This window comes from Theropithecus gelada, chromosome 14 (assembly GCF_003255815.1).
Source record: "Theropithecus gelada isolate Dixy chromosome 14, Tgel_1.0, whole genome shotgun sequence".
Taxonomy (NCBI): Eukaryota; Metazoa; Chordata; class Mammalia; order Primates; family Cercopithecidae; genus Theropithecus; species Theropithecus gelada.
Window position 1 is genome coordinate 111,915,821 of NC_037682.1, and position 17,902 is coordinate 111,933,722.

The window sequence follows — 17,902 nt, forward strand, 5'->3', positions numbered from 1 at the left end:
TAGGCAGAGTGAGTCTCCTTATCATGGAAACTGTGAACATTCATTAACAACTGGTTTTACTTTGAAACTTAAACAGCAAACACCAAAGAGTGAATTGTTGGTATAATCCATGGGAGTCTTGAGATTGACGTCAGAACACCAGTACAGCTGTATAAGCATTGGGAAGTATTTTTAACATCCCTGTTAGATCATCTTTTTGACCTTTCCTTTTATGTTTTCTCTTTTTCCATTAAATAGTTAAAAAAAAAAAAGAGCTTTACAATATTTTCTACCAACATTGTAATGATATTCTTTTAAAAAAGCACCCATACAATTATTTTTTTGATTCCTTTCCCCTTTGCAACTTTCCTTTACCTGTAGTGTTCCGAGTTCTGATGGGGTAGACTTTTGTTTTGTTTTGTTTTTAAATAAAAAGTTTGTTTTTGAGAACAAGGCTAGATTTACAGAAAAAGAGAAGCTAGAAAAGAACATACACCCCATACGCATGCTCAGATTCCCCTATTATTAACATATTACATTTGTATCGTACATTTGATACTGAACCAGTGTTAACATTAATATTAAAGTCTGTAGTTTATTCAGATTTCCTTAGTTTTTACCTATTGTTCTTTTCCTGTCCTCAGAAACCACATTATATTTAGTTTGTCATGTTCCTTAACCTCCTCTTGGCTGTGACAGTTTCTCAGATTTTTCTTGTTCTTGATGGTTTCGACAGTCAGATGAGTACTGGTCAGGTTTCTTGTAGGATGCCCCTATATTAGAATTTGCTTGATGTTTTTCGTAGGATTAGACTGGAGTGTGGGTTGTTGGAAGGAAGATCACAGAGGTAAAGTGACATCTTCATCAACTCATGCCAAGGGTACTTACTACCAGCGTGATATGTGACTATTGATGATGACCTTGATCACCAAAATAATGTTTATCAGATTTCTCCAGTGTAAAGTATTGGTTCTGGTAGGAATATCCTAGTTAGGTGAATTGCTCTGGTAATTGCTTGGGCTTTAGTTATTAAATAAATCATCATATTGATATACCACCCATTGAAATGTTATAAATAATGTGTTCAGAGTTGAGAATTAGATTTTTTAAATGTTCAGATTGTATTTTAAAATTGTATTTTTGTAATAAAGGTTTCCTTTCCTGCCAAATTCTAAAGATTTTGTTTATCTAAGGGAAAAACTTAGGTTCCTGTTTTAAGTAGGAAGTTAGAGAGGCTGGTCAGTTTATCCACGATTTAAATTCTAGACACTGGGACTTATTTCCTTCTTTTTATCTTCTAAAAAATAGACTTTGGGATATAATTTACATATAAAATTCATCGTTATATTATAATTTTTATGGGCATAGGTATTTATATTTATGGAGTACACAAGATATTTTGACACAGGGATACAATGCATGATAATCACACTGAGGTAAATGGGGTATCCATTACCTCAAGCATTTATTCTTTCTTTATGTTACAAACATTCCAATTATACTCTTCTAGTCATTTTTAAATTGACAGTAAATTATGGTTGACTGTAATCACCCTGTTCTGTCAAATACTAGATCTTATTCTATTGAGCTATATTTTTGTATCCTTTAACAATCCCAACTTCCCCAACCCCCTACTACCCTTCCCAGCCTCTGGTAAACATCTTTCTGTCTCCATGAGTCAGATGTTTTAATCTTTAGCTCCCACAAATGAATGAGAACATGTGAAGTTTGTCTTTCTGTGTCTGGCTTATTTCACTTAACATAATGACCTTCAGTTCTGTTTATGTTGTTGCAAGTGACAGGATCTCATTCTTATATATAGCTGAGTAATACTCCATTGTGTATATGTAGCACATTTTCTTTATTCATTTGTCTGTTGATAGACACTTAGGTTGTTTCCAAATCTTGACTATTGTGAATAGTGCTTCAATAAAGATAGGAGTGCAGGTCTCTTTGATATACTGACTTCCTTAAGTTCACTCATTTTAACTGTGTACTTTGATGAGCTTTGACAAGTATGTATACTTTTTAACCACCACAACCAGCATAATTAAGGTATATAACATTTCCATCACCCCCAAAAAATTCTCTCTGCTTTCTGTCACAATAGTTTTGCCTTTCCTACTTCATATAAATGAAATCGTGTACAGTATGTAATCTTTTTGTGTCTGTCTTCTCTGGTTTTTTTTTTTTTTTTCTTTTAAGGCAGTCTCTGTTACCCAGGCTGGCTGGAGTACAGTGGCACAAACACAGCTCCCTGCAGGCTTAATATCCTGGGTTCGAGTGATCCTCCTACCTCAGACTTCCAAGTAGCTGGGACCACAGGTGCACACCACCACACCTAGCTAATTTTTTAGTATTTTGTAGAGATGGGGTCTTGCCGTGTTGCCCAGGCTGGCCTCAAACTCCTGGGCTCAAGTGATCCTCCTGCCTTGATCCCTGCGAAGTGCTGGTATTACAGGCATGAGCCACTATGCCCAGGCTTTCTTCTCTTTCTTTAGGCTTAATACTTTTCAGATGCATCCAATTTGTTTCATATAGTGGTAGTTTGTTCCTTTTTCTTGCCATAATAGTATTACATTGTATGAATAAATCAATTTCTTTATCCATTGACCTGTTGGTGGAGGTTTGGATTGTTTCCAGTTTTTGGCTATTTTGAATAAATCTGAACATTTTCCTGTAAGTTTTTGTGTAGAATGTATTTTCCTTTCTCTTTGGTAAACATCTCAGAGTAGAATTGCTGAGTCATATGGTAAATATACAATTAACTTTTAAAAAATTCTCTTACTTACGTTTTTAGAAATGGGGTCTCACTATGTTGTCCAGGCTGGTCTTGAACTTGGGGATCCTCCCACCTCAGCCTCCAGAGTGCTGGGATTACAGGCGTGAGCCACCACACCTGGCCTTGATTAACTTTATAAGAAACTGCCAAATTGTTTTCCAAAGTGCCTCTGTCATTTTACATTCCCACTAGAAATGTGGAAGAGTTTCACTTGTTCTACATCCTCATCAACACTTGGTAGTATCAGTCTTTTTAATTTTAGTCATTGTAGTGGGTGTGAATGGCATCTCACTCTACTTTTTATTTGCATTTCTCTAATGATTAATGATATTGAGGACTTTTCATTTGCTTATTGGCCTTGTGTTCTCTTTTGTGAAGTGTCTGTTCAAATCTTTTAAGAAGTTGGCTTGTCTTTGTCTTATTATTGAGAGGTAAGATATGGGTCATTTGTCAGTTACATTTAGAAAACGTTTTTCTTTCTGTTTGTGGCTTGTCCTTTTATTTCCTTAACAGTGCCTTTCAAAGAGCATAAATTATTAATTTTGATGAAGTTCAGTGTATCAACTCTTTATTTTGTGTTCATGTTTCTTGGTCCCTATCTTAAACATCTTGACTTAACCTAAGGTTGCAGAAGATGTTCTCCTAATTTTTTCTAGAAGTTGTATAGTTTAGCTGTTATGTTTAGGCCTGTGATTTGTATCAAGTTAACATTTGTATATGGCGTGAGGAAAGGATTAAAGTTTGTGCGTGTTTTGGCATGTTTTCCAGTACCATTTGCAGAAAAGACTGTCCTTTTCCCATTGAATTGCTTTGGCATCTGTGTTAAAAACTTAATAGACTGTCTATGTATAGTTGTATTTATGGTTTCTTTATTATGTTCTGTTGATCAGTATGCCTATCCTTATGTCTTTATTACCTAAGCTTTAAGTCTTTAAATAAGGTAATATAAGTCTTCCAATTTTGTTGTTTTCCTAAAAATTGTTTTGGCTCTTCTAGATCTTTGCATTTCCATATGAATGTTAGAGTCAGCATGTCAATTTCTATTTAAAGAAAACAGACTGGGATTTTGTGATTGTGTTGAATCTCAATCAGAATGTGGAGAATTGACATCTTAAATTACGTCTCCCAATCCATTGGCATAATCTCTCTCTCCATTTAAGTAGTCTTCTTTAATTTCTCTATAAATGTTACATAGTTTTCAGCATACAGGGCTTGCACATGGTTTGTTAAGTTTATGTGTTTTGAGGTTATAAATAGCATTTAAAAATTGATTTTTAATTGTTTATTGGTAATATGTAGAAATACAATTGATTTTTGTATGTTGATCTTACTGTTACTAAACTTGCTTTTTGGTGCTTTTTTATATAGATCTCTGGAGTTTTACATAATATCATGTTATTAAAAAGTTTTACTTTAAAAGGTATAAGCTTTTATATATTTATTTTCACTGTCTTACTTAGTTGGCTAAAATGTTAAAAGAAGCGGTGAAAGCAGACATGTAGACATCTTTGCATTGTTCTCAATCTTATGGAAAGCATTCAGTATTTTACCATTAAGTATGATTTTTTTTTTTTCCGTACTCTTTATCAGTTTGGAGAAGTTACCTTCTATTCCTAGCTTGTACGAAATGTTATAATTAACAGATACTGAATTTAGTCATATGCTGTTTCTGTATCTGTTTAGATGATCATATGGCTTTTCTTTTTTCTCTTTCTTTTTTTAATTTGCCAGGAGGTATTTTCATCTGAGGCTTTTCTTTCTTAGACTGGTGATACAGTGAATTACATTGATTTTTGAGTGTTAAACCTACCTGGCATTCTTAGGATAAACCCCATTTGGTTTATCCTAATGGTCTCTTTATTATGTATTATGTATTATTCTTTTTATTTATTGATAGATTTGGTTTACTAATATTTTGATGATTGTTCTTGTTCCTTTGTTCCCAAGGGATATTTGTGTTCAGTTTTCTTGTAATGTCATTGCCTTGTTTTGATACTGAGACAATGTTGGCCTCAGAAAATTTTTTGGGAAGTGTCATGTGTTTTCACTTTCATTTGTCATGTGTAGAATTGTTATCTCTTCCTTTAAATGCTTGTGATAATTCACCAGTGAAGTGAGTTTTCTTTGTGGAAATGTTTTTCAACAAGCAATTAAATTCACTGCCCCCTGAGAGTACCCACTATTCTGACTTCTAGTACCATAGATTAATCCTTAAACTTTTTTTGGATTAATTTTTTATTTAGAGAAAAGTTGCACAAATATGGGAAATCTCACATAGAGTTCCCATACCCCACACCTAGTTTTCCTTATTGCTGACATCTTACGTTATGGTGGTATTATCTGTCAAAACTAAGAAACCGACCTCCGTATATTACTGTTAAGTAAACTTCGTACTTCGTTTGGATTTTTCCTGCTTTTTCATTGATGACTTCTTTCTGTTCTAGGATCAAATTTTAGAATACCACATTGCTTATAGTTTTCATGTTTCCCCAGTCTCTTGGTTTGTGACAGTTTCTCAGTTTTTCCTTGTTTGTCACGACCTTGCCATCCCTGAGGACTTTGTAGAATGTCCCCCAGTCTGGGTTTGCTGCTGTTTCTCAGTATTAGACTGGGTTATGTGTTTCTGGAAAGAATCCCCTTTTCCTCTCATCAGGTGTGCATGATGTCCACGTGGCATCACTGATGATGTTAACCATGACCACTTGGTTGAGATAGTGTTTGCTAGGTTTCTTCACTATTCTCTGTTAGTCCAACTCGTACTTTGGGAAGGGGGAGATATCTACACATATGGTTTGAAATTATTCTGTAAGGAAGATTTGGATCTTTCCCCACATTTCTCTGCTTATTCAGTCATTTATATCAGTATAGACTCATGTATGTTTATTCTCTACTTTGAGTTCTAATGCTAGGTTTCTTTTCTTTTGCTTATATTGTTCCAACTTTGACTATTGGGAAGGTTTTCCGGTTAGTGTTTATGTCTCTTTTGTTTTTTGAACATCTCCTGATGTACTATAAGATGCTCCAGGCTCATCTTGTATTCTCTTTGCGCCAGCTGTAGAATCAGCCATTTGAAGGAACTAGCATTCCTTTTATTTAGGAACCAAAATGTAGTTACTAGGTGTGCTCATTGCTATTGGAGTATCATTGCTTTTAGGCCCTCTCAGGGGACAGAGCTAGGTAATATCTGTGTGTATACTAACCCATGTATACACATACATCTCTTAATTGTTTCTATATGTATCAGTTTGCATATATGTTAAGTTAAACGAGTTGATATTGATGTCTCTGATTATAATCCAGTACCACAAGGTGCACTCTAGTCCTCGTTTCTTGTTAATCTGTGACTTCCTTGTCCGACCATGAGAAACCTGGCTCCAGCCACCCCATTATCCATTCACTTATTTGTTCAACCCATGTACACATGAAAAGCAAATTTAGAATTATTACCCCAAACCCCATGAGTACAGTATTTATGTACAATTTCTTTTGTCATTAGCCTTACAATTTCAAGTCAAAACACCGTGTTCCAAAGTTTGTTAGGTTAGCTCCTTTTTCACCACCCCTTCAATGAAGTTATGTCATACATTTATAATACAGTTAGCTTCATTTGTTGCAATCCACATTTCATCTTGGGATCTTCTGACATTTTGGTTGATGTTAGTGGTTGTTGTTTGGTTAACATTTGTTGAAGTTCACTCTTTGTCCTATGCCGTTCTGTGGGTTCAGACAAATGCAATGGGTCATGTATTCACCACCCTAATATACAGAGCAGATCCTGCACCCTAATTGTCCTCCTGTGCATCCCCTTTGTAGTCAAACACTCTCCTCTCCTCTAGTCCCTAGCAACTACTAATCTATTTTCTGTCTCTCTACTTCTGCATTTTCCAGAGTGTTGTATAAATGAAATGATACAGTCTTTGGATTTTTCCATGTAGTAAAATACATGAAAAATCCAAAGATTGTATCAGGCTTCTTTCATGTAGTAAAATGTATTTAGGATTCATCCATGTTGTGTAAATTAATAGTTCATTTGTTTTAAAAAATGTTGTAGTATTCCATTGTGTGGATGAATCATAATTTGTTTTTTCATTCCCCCATTAAAGGCCATTGTTAGTTGCTTTCAGTTTTTAGCATTGGGAGTAAAGCTGCTGTAAATGTCCATGACCAGGTTTTTGTGTGGATATAAGTTTTCAAGTCCCTTGTGTAAATACCTAAGAGTGTGATTGTAGGTCGTATGGTAACTCGTGTTTAACTTTTGACTGCTTTTGTTCTTTATAGAAATGGAGTCGTGCAGTATGTGCTCTTTTCTAATCTAGTGTCTTTCTTTTGAATTGTTTATGACATTTATCTGTATGAGTGGTCACAATTCATTTGCATTATTGACTAATATTCTAATGTATGAGTGTATGGCAGTTTTAAAAATCCATTCTACTGCAGATGGACATTTAGGTAGTTCTAGTTTGGTATTATTACTAACAGTGCTATTTGGGAACCTTCACGGACATGTCTTTTTGTGAACATACATACACATTTCTGCCTAGTTGTGGAATTTGCTGGTTCAGCTTTAGCTGATTTTACCTAATACTTTTCTGGAGTGATTGTACCAATTTATATTCTGATCAGTGGATGTAGTTTCTAGGTGCTTTATATCTTCATAAGTACTGTATATATTCATTCATTCTATTTCTCTCTCTCTCATTGTGGTTTTAATTTACATTTCCTTAAAGTTGAGCACCTTTTTATATATGCATTGGTTATTTGGATAGTCAGAAAAATTAAGAAAATTGTAAATTTCCTCTGGCCTCTGAAAGCATTGGGATTTGGAATAAGGGGTGGCTTCCATTAGAAAAGGCAGTAAGGGGGCTAGGCACAGTGGTTCACGCCTGTAATCAATCCCAGCACTTTGGGAGGCCGAGGCGGGTGGATTACGAGGTCAGAAGATTGAGACCATCCTGGCTAACACGGTGAAACCCCATTTCTACTAAAAATACAAAAAATTAGCCGGGCATGGTGGCGGGTGCCTGTGGTCCCAGCTACTCAGGAGGCTGAGGCAGAAGAATGGTGCAAACCCAGGAGGCGGAGCTTGCAGTGAGCGGAGATCAGGCCACTGCACTCCATCCAGCCTGGGTGACAGAGCCAGACTCCGTCTCAGGAAAAAAAAAAAAAAAAAAAAAGAAAAGGCAGTAAGGGAAACAGTGTCTTTGCGGGAGAGCGAGGTGTTGGTTAAGGCAGTGTTTGGAGTGCATTCTATGAAGTTAAGAGTGTAGTGGTATTTGGTTTCTTGTGGAAAGAGTCCTAGAGCAGCGGTCCCCGACTTTTTTGGCACCAGGGACCAGTTTTGTTGTAGACAGTTTTTCAGTGGGACTAGGAGGGTGATCGGGGGAGGACAGGTAGTGGGATGGTTTCAGGGTGATTCAAGCGCATTACATTTATTGTCTACCTTATTTTGATTATTATTACATTGTAATATATAATGAAATAATTATATACTCACCATAATGTAGAATCAGTGGGAACCCTGAGCTTGTTTTCTTGCAACTTGACGGTCCCATCTGTGGGTGATGGGAAACAGTGACAGATCATCAAGCATTAGATTTTCATAAGGAGCGTGCAACCTAGATCCCTCTCATGTTCGCTATAGGGTTCCTGCTCCTCTGAGAATCTAATGCCGCCACTGATCTGACAGGAAGTGGGGCTCAGGTGGTAATGTGAGTAATGGGGAGCAGCTGTAAATACAGCTGAAGCTTCACTTGCTCACCACCTGCTGTGTGGCCTGATTCCTAACAGATCATGGACCGGTATTGTCTGCAGCCCAGGAGTTGGAGACTCCTGTCCTAGAGTACACAGTGAAAAAGTTTGATAGAGAGGGGAACAGTGGAAGATTTTTTTGGAAGAGAGATGTCACATGATTAATGGATGACTAAAGTTTTGTTTGGTGATCTAGGATGATAGCGATGTTGAGACATGAAATTAGTTGGCTTCAAGTTCTAAGCTGTCCTGTGTGAGAAATTGCCACATCAGCCAACACAGGCTTTGACATATGGGGAGCTTAGTGTTTCTTAGGATCCTTGGGCTGGTCAGAAAGTGCCAAGCATCAGAGAAACATGAGACCTCGGTATAGGTGGAGGAAGTGTAATGATAGCGGCAGGCAGTAGTCTAGTCTGCCTTGTTTTTAGCAAATCTAGACTATTGTCTTGATCAGTAACTACTTCTTTAGTAACTGCTTACAGGGTTCGATAAATTTGTTCTTTCATTCCATGTGAGAATCATTAGTCTATAGTGTAGAAGATATACAGAACCTTTTAAATACATATCTATACCTTTGTGTAATATATATATTATACCTGTACCTATATATCATATATATTTTTTGACTACTTTTGCCAAGGTATGTGTTCCCTGGAAGCTGATTCTTCATAGATCACTAACTGTAGTTGTGAGGTTCTGTGAGTTCCTTCAAAATTCACAGAACCTTGAGCTATAATTTATGTGGATAAAGTGATTACTGGGATTTAACTATTATAAATTAGATATATTCAAATGTTTTAAGGAGTATGTTTTATAAAACAGCATGTTTTTCATTCATTACTTATATATTGATCCCAGAAATTGTGTGCCTGCAAATTGTCAAGTTGGGTTGATGCTTCAGAAAAGGAAAGTAGAGGTTGAGTCTTCTTAGTATACCAGTGCATTTTTTAGAGCAGTGTTTGAGGCAAATTATTGTTTTAGCAAAATTACATGGCTTCTAGGGATTAGATTGCATGAGTCTGTCTCTTGTTCCTCCCTCATTCTACTGTAAGTGGCCAGGCTGCTATAGTTAACAGAATGCCAGACATAATGCCTAGGGCATAGTTTGAGACCTGGGAAGATTCACAATAATCAAACACAAACAGACAGAGTAGCATGAAGAAATTTCAATCCTCCCAGTCTTGCTTACAGACTTAATTAGGCTTATTGGGGCAGAAAATATTTTTCCTCCCCCCATGTTTTAAATCTGTTTCTCCTTTACTCCCACCTCCTGTCCCAGATTTTCTTTGAAGGGGTAATACTACCAACAAAAGATTTTTTTTTTTTTTTTTGGTAAATCCTAACTTATTTGGTTTATCTGGCTTTACGAAAAGGAGCAGTAACAACAACTGAATTTTAAGGTATTTGAGGGACTCCATTTTTTGGCACTGTATTTGGGAAATTCCCAATTTAAAAATCATACTGTATTCAAGAAGAAAATTAGGGTTTTTTTTGTGGCTTTATAATTGAATCTTTTTTGCAAGTATTTTTAATTTTATGGGAGCTATTTGGCCTGTTCTGCTAAAGAATTAGCCAAATCCTTGCTTTATATTATGTATATTTTCCTGAGTGTTATTCTAGGGAAATGTACATGGATGCTGTTCTCTGTCTTTCCATTAGCAGCGCAGTGTTGGGCTTCGGATGATGATGGTAGATGATTGGGGGTGGGAGAAGAGGTGGGGTTTCTTCTTACCATCCCTCTTGTGGTCAGTAAAATCATCTGACAAATGCCTTTCCAAGGATATCGAATGTATATGTAAAGAAAAAGCTTAGGATTGCTAAGGGAGTGGTATTTTGGTGAGGATTTCATTTTCTTCTACTCCATGGAAACGAGCCTTTTGAGCTTTTGCTTGTCTGCTGATTTGTCCGGTGATCCAGGTAATCTACAGCAGTCTTTGTTTTCTGGGTCGTGTATAAAATGGAGCAAAATGGTAGAAAAATAGCTTCAGTGAAAGGGATGTACCTGTAACAGGAATAAAATAAAAAGGAAAAGGATATTTTTACATTGTTCATTGTTATTTCTCACAATAGCTTTTAGGATTTTTATCATGTTTTAAAAAACCTAATTTGACCTAAGGAAGAAAATTCCTAGTTTTGAAAACCCGTACCTTAATTGCTTAGCTTTAGAACAAAGGTTTTAACATCCAGCATTGCAAGGATATCTTTATTCAAAAGAATAGGATGCAGCATTCTTCTGTTACCTTTTTAGAACTGAATTGGCATAACCTGTCTTGAATCTGAGAGACTTTGACGTATTATTCTGTGAATTGTGATTTAATTATCTCATGCTTCAGGATGGTTGTTTCCCTTTGATACCCAAGAGACCATGGATGGGATATAGGGGGTGGGGATTAATATTACAGTGGGGGAAGGGAGTGTTTTTACAGAGTAATCTTCCTGTTTTTGCATTGGAAACTAAATTGAAATATATAATCATTTGGAAAACGTGGTGTCCATGGCACCAAACAATCTTATCAACTTGAATTATTTTATCCTTTGTTCAGTTTGTGGTATTTTTGCTCTTGTCAGCTAAAATGTTGATTATAAATTTGAAGAAGCTGCCGAGTTGCTGTGATGGCACTGGAATTGCTTTCTGCTTTCTTTTTCTTTCCAATTATAGCTGCAAATACAGGAACCAAGGGATGAACGTGAAAAGAAGTAGTGTAAAATGCTGAAGAATTTTTTGGTTTTCTCTTGAAAGTACTTTTCATGGTGAGAATTATTTTCTTGTGGACAGAAAGAGCTAGGACCATAATTTATGACATTAAAAAGCATTTAAGTGCTACAGACTTCTCTGTTTAGGAAAGACAGACTGAAAACATATTGAAGCGTACTATGGAGCTTTCAGTTAATTCGGTTATTTACATCATGGTATGAATTATCATACTGTTTGCCACATTTTGAAAGCTGTTTGACTCCTCAGAAGTATTAACAAATTAACAAATTCTTACTGAGCATTTACATTATGCTAGGTACTTTAGATATATATCGAGTTTATAGTCTAGTAGAGGATATAAAAAACTCATGCATATGATGTACCATTTTTGGTGCAAGCATGTAAGTATTGCAATGTTATATATTTGTGTACTGACATGTAGGTATTTTACATAAGCTACTATATTTAATCCTCATAACAACCTAGTCATGAAATTATTGTCATTCTTGTTATCGCATGCACATTAGTCCAAACAAGCAAACAAAAATTGTCATTCACTTTTATAGATGAGAAAATTTACATTTTGAGAGGTTAAGTAATTTACCATAAGTAACAAAGCCATGGAGTGATGAAGCCTGGGTCAGTCAGACTCTAAAGCTCTTTCCACTGTTTGTATATGAATAGATGAAAGCATTTTTATCATGATTATTTGACATCACAAATAGTGATGCCAGTGAGTGAAAAGGAGATAGGGATCCTAATCTTTATGCCAAGAACTGAGTGATGGAGCAAATCATTTAACATCATCTGTAAAGTGTGAGGGTTGGACTAGGCAATCTTGGTTCATGATTCTATTCAGTGTAAGATTTTCACATATGATCTATGGAAACAATTCTCATTACTTTAGAGTTTTTATTATATTTAGTTTCCATTACTGATCCTTCATAATCTGCTGTACATGTTGGAGTGTGTGTGGTGGGGAGGGGAGGGTGATAGAGTGCATATCGTCTTCTATATTATGTACAATATACATTTATTTATTAAGATTATTATTGTCTGTCATCTTCTTCCCTTCCCCCAAATATGTCACAAAGACTTAGACTAGTGCCTGGCTACATAGTATGCAGTTATAAATTAATTTTTTGAACGAATGAATAAATAATAGACTTGTATAGTACATTGGCAAAATATAGAAGTAACTTCATAATTCTTACCACCAAAAGATTCCCTGGGGGCCAAAATTAGTAATCTTTCTATTACAGTGATCCTTTAAGGAACTAAGTGTAAGAATCTTAAAAAGAAGAACACCTACGAAACAATCAAATGTAGTCAAGTAATCTTAAGTTTGCTGGAATTGCCCTTTACAAAATTATTGGTAGTATAGAACTTGGTAACCATAGGTTTACCCAGGATTCTATTTGAAAATACTTTACTAAAGCATTCCATATAAGCAGAGAAAAAAAGCAGCAAAGTGTCTCTTTGGTTTATTTATGTGTTGATGTATAGATAGTCTCAAATGCTGCAAATTTACAATGAGTAGAAAATATTCAGACCGTTGAGTCTTTTGCTTAAAATATATTTCATAAAGTATAACATAACCTTTACTGGTAGTTTTGTTTCATTTAAACATTAGGCTTCTTGAGAGTTTTAACAGTTTTATTGAGATGTAATTGGTGTATAATAAACTGCCTATGGTTAGAGAATAATTTGATAGATTTTGATAAATACACAATTAGGAAACTATCACCAAAATTAAGAAAATAAACATATTCACCCCAAAGGTTTCCTTGTGCATTTTCATAATTTCTCCCCACCTCCACCCCTCCTCACCCATCCCGAGATATACTCATTAACTTGTCTTTGGTCCTTATAGAGTAGTTTGAATTTTCTTGCTTTCTTTCTTGTCATTATAGGTTAATTTGCAGGTCTTTTTGTAAGTGAACTCACGTAGTTTGTGCTCTATGTGGTCTCTTTTACTCTACATAATTATTTTGAGATTTGTCTGCGTTCCTGTGTATCATTAATTCATTTCTTTTTATTGCTGAATGATATCCCATTGTGTGGATATACCACGGTTTATCCATTCAGCTGTTGAGGGGCATTTGGGTTGTTTCAAGTTTTAGACTATTAGGAATAAGTTTGCTTTGGACATTCACGTAAGGTTTTTGTGTGTACATAAGCTTTCATCTCTTAGGTAAACAACTAAGAGTGGAATGGCTGGATTATGTGGTAGGTATATATTTTAACTTTTTAAGAAATTGCCAAACTGTTTCTCCAGGTGGCTGTATTGTGTTACATTCCCATTAGCAACATTCCAGTTGCTGCACAACTTCACTAATAGTTGGTTTTGTCAGTCTTTTTAATTTTAGCCATTTAACTATGTGTGATGGTATCATATTATAGTTTTTATTTGCATTTCATCTGATGACTACAAATGTTAAACATATTTTCATGTGTCTATTTTATCATCCATATGTCTTCTTTTGTGGATTATCTGTTCAAATCTTGTTTTTAATTGGGCTTTTAGTTATTGGGTTGTAAGAGTTCCTTATATGTTTGGGATATAAGTGCTTTTATTTTATTTTATTTTGCGACGGAGTTTTGCTCTTGTTTCCCAGGCTGGAGTGCCATGGTGCAATCTCGGCTCACTGTAACCTCCGCTTCCTGAGTTCAAACGATTCTCCTGCCTCAGCCTTCCGAGTAGCTGGGATTACAGGTGCCCACCACCATGCCTGGCTAATTTTGTATTTTATTTTATTTTTAGTAGAGACAGAGTTTCACCATGTTAGCCAGGCTGGTTTTGAATTCCTGACCTCAAGTAATCTGCCTGCCTTAGCCTCCCAAGGTGCTAGGATTACAGGCATGAGCCACTGTGCCCGGCCGTAAGTCCTTTTAGATATATGATTTAGAAATCCTTTCTCCCAGCCTGTGGCTTGTATTTTCATTTTCTTAGCATCCTCTTTCTCTCTTTAATACTTTTATTGAGATAGAATTCACATTTCCTTGAGCAACAGTTTTAAACTTTGAATTCTAATTTATCATTTTTTCTTTTATAGATTGTACTTTTGCTATATCTAAGAAATATTTGCCTAACCCAAGGTCACACCTCTTTGCTTCTGGTGTTATAGTTTTGGGTTTTACTTTTAGGTCTGTGATACATTTTCAGGTAGTCTTAATTTTTGATTTTTGTGGGTACCTAGTAAGTGTATGTATTTATGGATTACATGAGATATTTTGATATAGGTATGCAATGTATATTAATCACATCAGGGTAGATGGAGTATTTGTCACCTCAAACATTTATCTTTTGTGTTACAAACAATCCAGTTATACTCTTTTAGTTATTTTTAATGTACAGTAAAATTATTTTTTACTATAATCACCCTCCACTACCCTTCCCAGCCTCTGATAATCATCCTTCTACTCTCTGTCTCCATGAGTTCAGTTGTTTTAATTTTTAGCTTCCACAAATGAATGAGAACATGTGAAGTCTGTCTTTCTTTTGCGGGCTTATTTCACTTACCATAATGACCTCCATTTCCATCCATCTTGTTGCAAATGACAGGAACTCATTCTTTCTTATGGCCAAATAGAACTCCATTGTGTATATGTACCGCATTTTCTGTATCCATTTGTTTGTTGATAGATACTAGCTATTGTGAATAGTGCTGCAATAAACATGGGAGTGCAGATAACCCTTCGATATCCAGGAGTGTCCTAAATCTAAGAATGTGTCATATTATTTTTTCTTTATTTTTTCTCCTCCTGCTGTTTGGGGTCTCTACAGTGTCCCCTACTCCTTTGTTTTATTTGCACACCTGGGTAGTCCCTTTCTAATCAAAGGATAGTTGGATCTGCATTTCACGTCTGTGATCTTTATGTTTAGGGAAATCCGTTTCCTGGTCAAAGCCTACCAGACTTCCTTGGTATCACTCCACAATTTAACAGATTTGGCAAGTATGTTTTGTAGTTAATGGTTTGAGATCATAATCATTTCCTTCATGCTCCTCCTGCCTTCTATTTTTGCTTTTAGTATTGAGGAAGGTTAATGGAATAGAATTGCTTTTGCTCTCTCCCATCTTTACCTGGAATTGAACACATATTTATTGAAGGAATGAGTGGTTTGCAGGAATGTTGCCATTCAGGTGGAGACATGTTTCTCTTCAAATGTATAGCTGGCAGGTTGCCATATGACACAGAGATATTAACTGAATTCTCCACTGAGCTCTGGGATTAGGAGATACAGATTGTGTAGGATTGGGAGTTCTTTCTGTTGGCTTATCTTTTCCTAAAACTGTATAATGGGATATGAATACCTTTCTACCTAAGTATCTTGTCATTATACTAGATCCAGTTTTCTGAGTCTCACTTGTGAAAGCTTTTGGTTAACTATTAATAAAAAACTGTCCAAAGGGAAGATGATAATGGTTTTTGTTGTAAGGTGGTAGTCCAGAGGTTGAAAGCAAGGGTTCTAGTTAGACTGTGAGGTTTTGAATCTAAGCTCCCTCATCTACTAGTTATATAGCTTGTATATGTTACTTAACCTCTCCGAACCCCACATTTCTCTTCAATAAAACAAGGCTAAACATTTTACTTATCTCATAGAATTATAATTAAATGAATTAATGCATAAAAAGTACTTAAAGCAGATACTGTAAGTATGCAAGTAAAGCTACTCAAGTTTCGCTATTATTGTACTGATTTTAATTTTTTTTTTTTTTTTTTTTTTGAGACGGAGTCTCGCTCTGCCGCCCAGGCTGGAGTGCAGTGGCCGGATCTCTGCTCACTGCAAGCTCCGCCTCCCGGGTTCACGCCATTCTCCTGCCTCAGCCTTCCGAGTAGCTGGGACTACAGGCGCCCGCCACCGCGCCCGGCTAGTTTTTTGTATTTTTTAGTAGAGACGGGGTTTCACCATGTTAGCCAGGATGGTCTCGATCTCCTGACCTCGTGATCCGCCCGTCTCGGCCTCCCAAAGTGCTGGGATTACAGGCTTGAGCCACCGCGCCCGGCCAATTTTAATTGTTAATTATTGTTCTTACAGATAATGGATGACGTGTTTGGAGCTATCACCTAGCATAATTTTTGACTACCAAATGTAGTTTGAGACTTTTGAGTGTCTTCAACTAACCATTCTTCCCAAATGAATATTTTTCAGGGAAGCTAACCCAGGAAATGTGACACAGTTTACTGTATTGTTCCTTACCTCTATGATGTGTATTTATTCTAGCTGGTTCATCTCTTCCTTATACACAAGTTCCACAGAATGATTTTTTTCTAGTAAGAATTAAGAAACCTTTGTTCTGATGATGAGCTCATTTAAATTTGGGTTTAATTTAATAGAAAATTAAACTAGGTTTCCTTAATGGGGAATCTGGCCAATCACCATCCTCCACCCTCCCCGGGTAGAATTTTTTCCAGGAATTAAATAGCTCTATCTAGCAGGGTCTTCCTGCCTTTGGCAGTGGAGCAGTACAAAGGCCACATTGAGCATAGCTGCTGGGGAAACCCTTTTTCCTTCTCTAGCCTATAAATGCTGTTCTGTCTCTGTGAAAAACCCTGACATCAGCTCTTGGAAAAATCCAAATACTTGTGTTAGAACAAGGCTGAAACACTTGCCTGGGCAGAGACTAATGGCTGAACTATATAGTTCTAAGTTTACCAGATTGCGTTTCAGTCTTGTTATGCTTTAAAAAACAAAATAAAAACTATGAGTTTCAGACAATAATCTAGAGAAATTAGGGTAGGAAGCACAACTTAATAGCGCCTCCCATTCTTTACTAGTTTCTTCTTATTTTTCTCTTTTTTCTAAAAATCTGCCTTCAAGATAATGTGAAATTCTTGCTTGAGGAGTGAGGGAGAGAAATAATATATCAACATTATAACCTTTATGCAGTGTTTTCCACATATTAGATGCTGCATAAGTATTTGATGTTTGAGACAAAATAAACTGTAAACAAAACAGACTGTACTTAACTTCCTTAGTGTTCAAATTAGATCATGATGTAAAACTCCCCAGTGGTTTTCCATTATATTATGAATAAACTCTAAGCCTGTTTCTATAGCTCACAATCTTAGGTTAGCTGGTCCCTGTCTGCTTCTGTGGATCTCATTTCAGCACTACTCTACTACTCTCTTGGTCATTTTCTATGCTTAAGCCACAGTGGACTTTGTGTATCTCAAATACATTTGTCTGCTTATCCTTTGTGACTCTTGTACTAGCTGTTTACTTTACCTATAATTCTGTGGCCCAGATCTTCCTATGGTTGGTTCCTTCATTTAAGTCTCAGCTCAAATGCCTCTAAGGTCTTTTTTGAATAAACTAAATTAATGTATTTAGTCAAATAATATCTTTTTTTAATTGCACTTACCATGATTTGAAATTCTTTGGTACAATTATTTTTTTGTGGAGTTTATCTTCCTCCTGTGGAATGTAAGCTGCTTGAGAGCAAGGCCCTTATCTGCTCACTAACGTAACCTCCAGTGTCTTGAACCTCCTGGCATAGGTTGGTGTTTGTGTAACTCTGTATGCACTTGGCTGCCTATAACGGAAAACACAAGTCAAACTGACCTAAGCAGTAACGCATTTACTGGCTCACATAAAAAAGAAATCTAGAGGTAGGCGTCAGAGATTTTTGATTTAGGGACGTAACTATGTCAAGGGCCCAGATGCTTTCCATCTTTACAGTTTTGCCATCAAA

The 17,902-nt window shown here is 36.1% G+C and overlaps 1 protein-coding gene across 3 annotated transcripts in view; it reads left to right on the forward strand.

Annotated features, from left to right (window-relative positions):
- ARHGEF12 (Rho guanine nucleotide exchange factor 12) overlaps nt 1-17,902 on the forward strand; it is a 148,826-nt gene that overhangs the window by 37,562 nt on the left and 93,362 nt on the right. The window contains exon 1 of one of the 3 annotated variants that reach the window (XM_025356039.1): nt 10,234-10,426. The exons of the other annotated variants lie outside the window; for them this stretch is intronic. The gene's annotated coding sequence lies outside the window, so the exon portion shown is untranslated. Of the gene's footprint in view, nt 1-10,233; nt 10,427-17,902 lie in introns of those variants that run through there. 3 annotated transcript variants of the gene reach the window in all.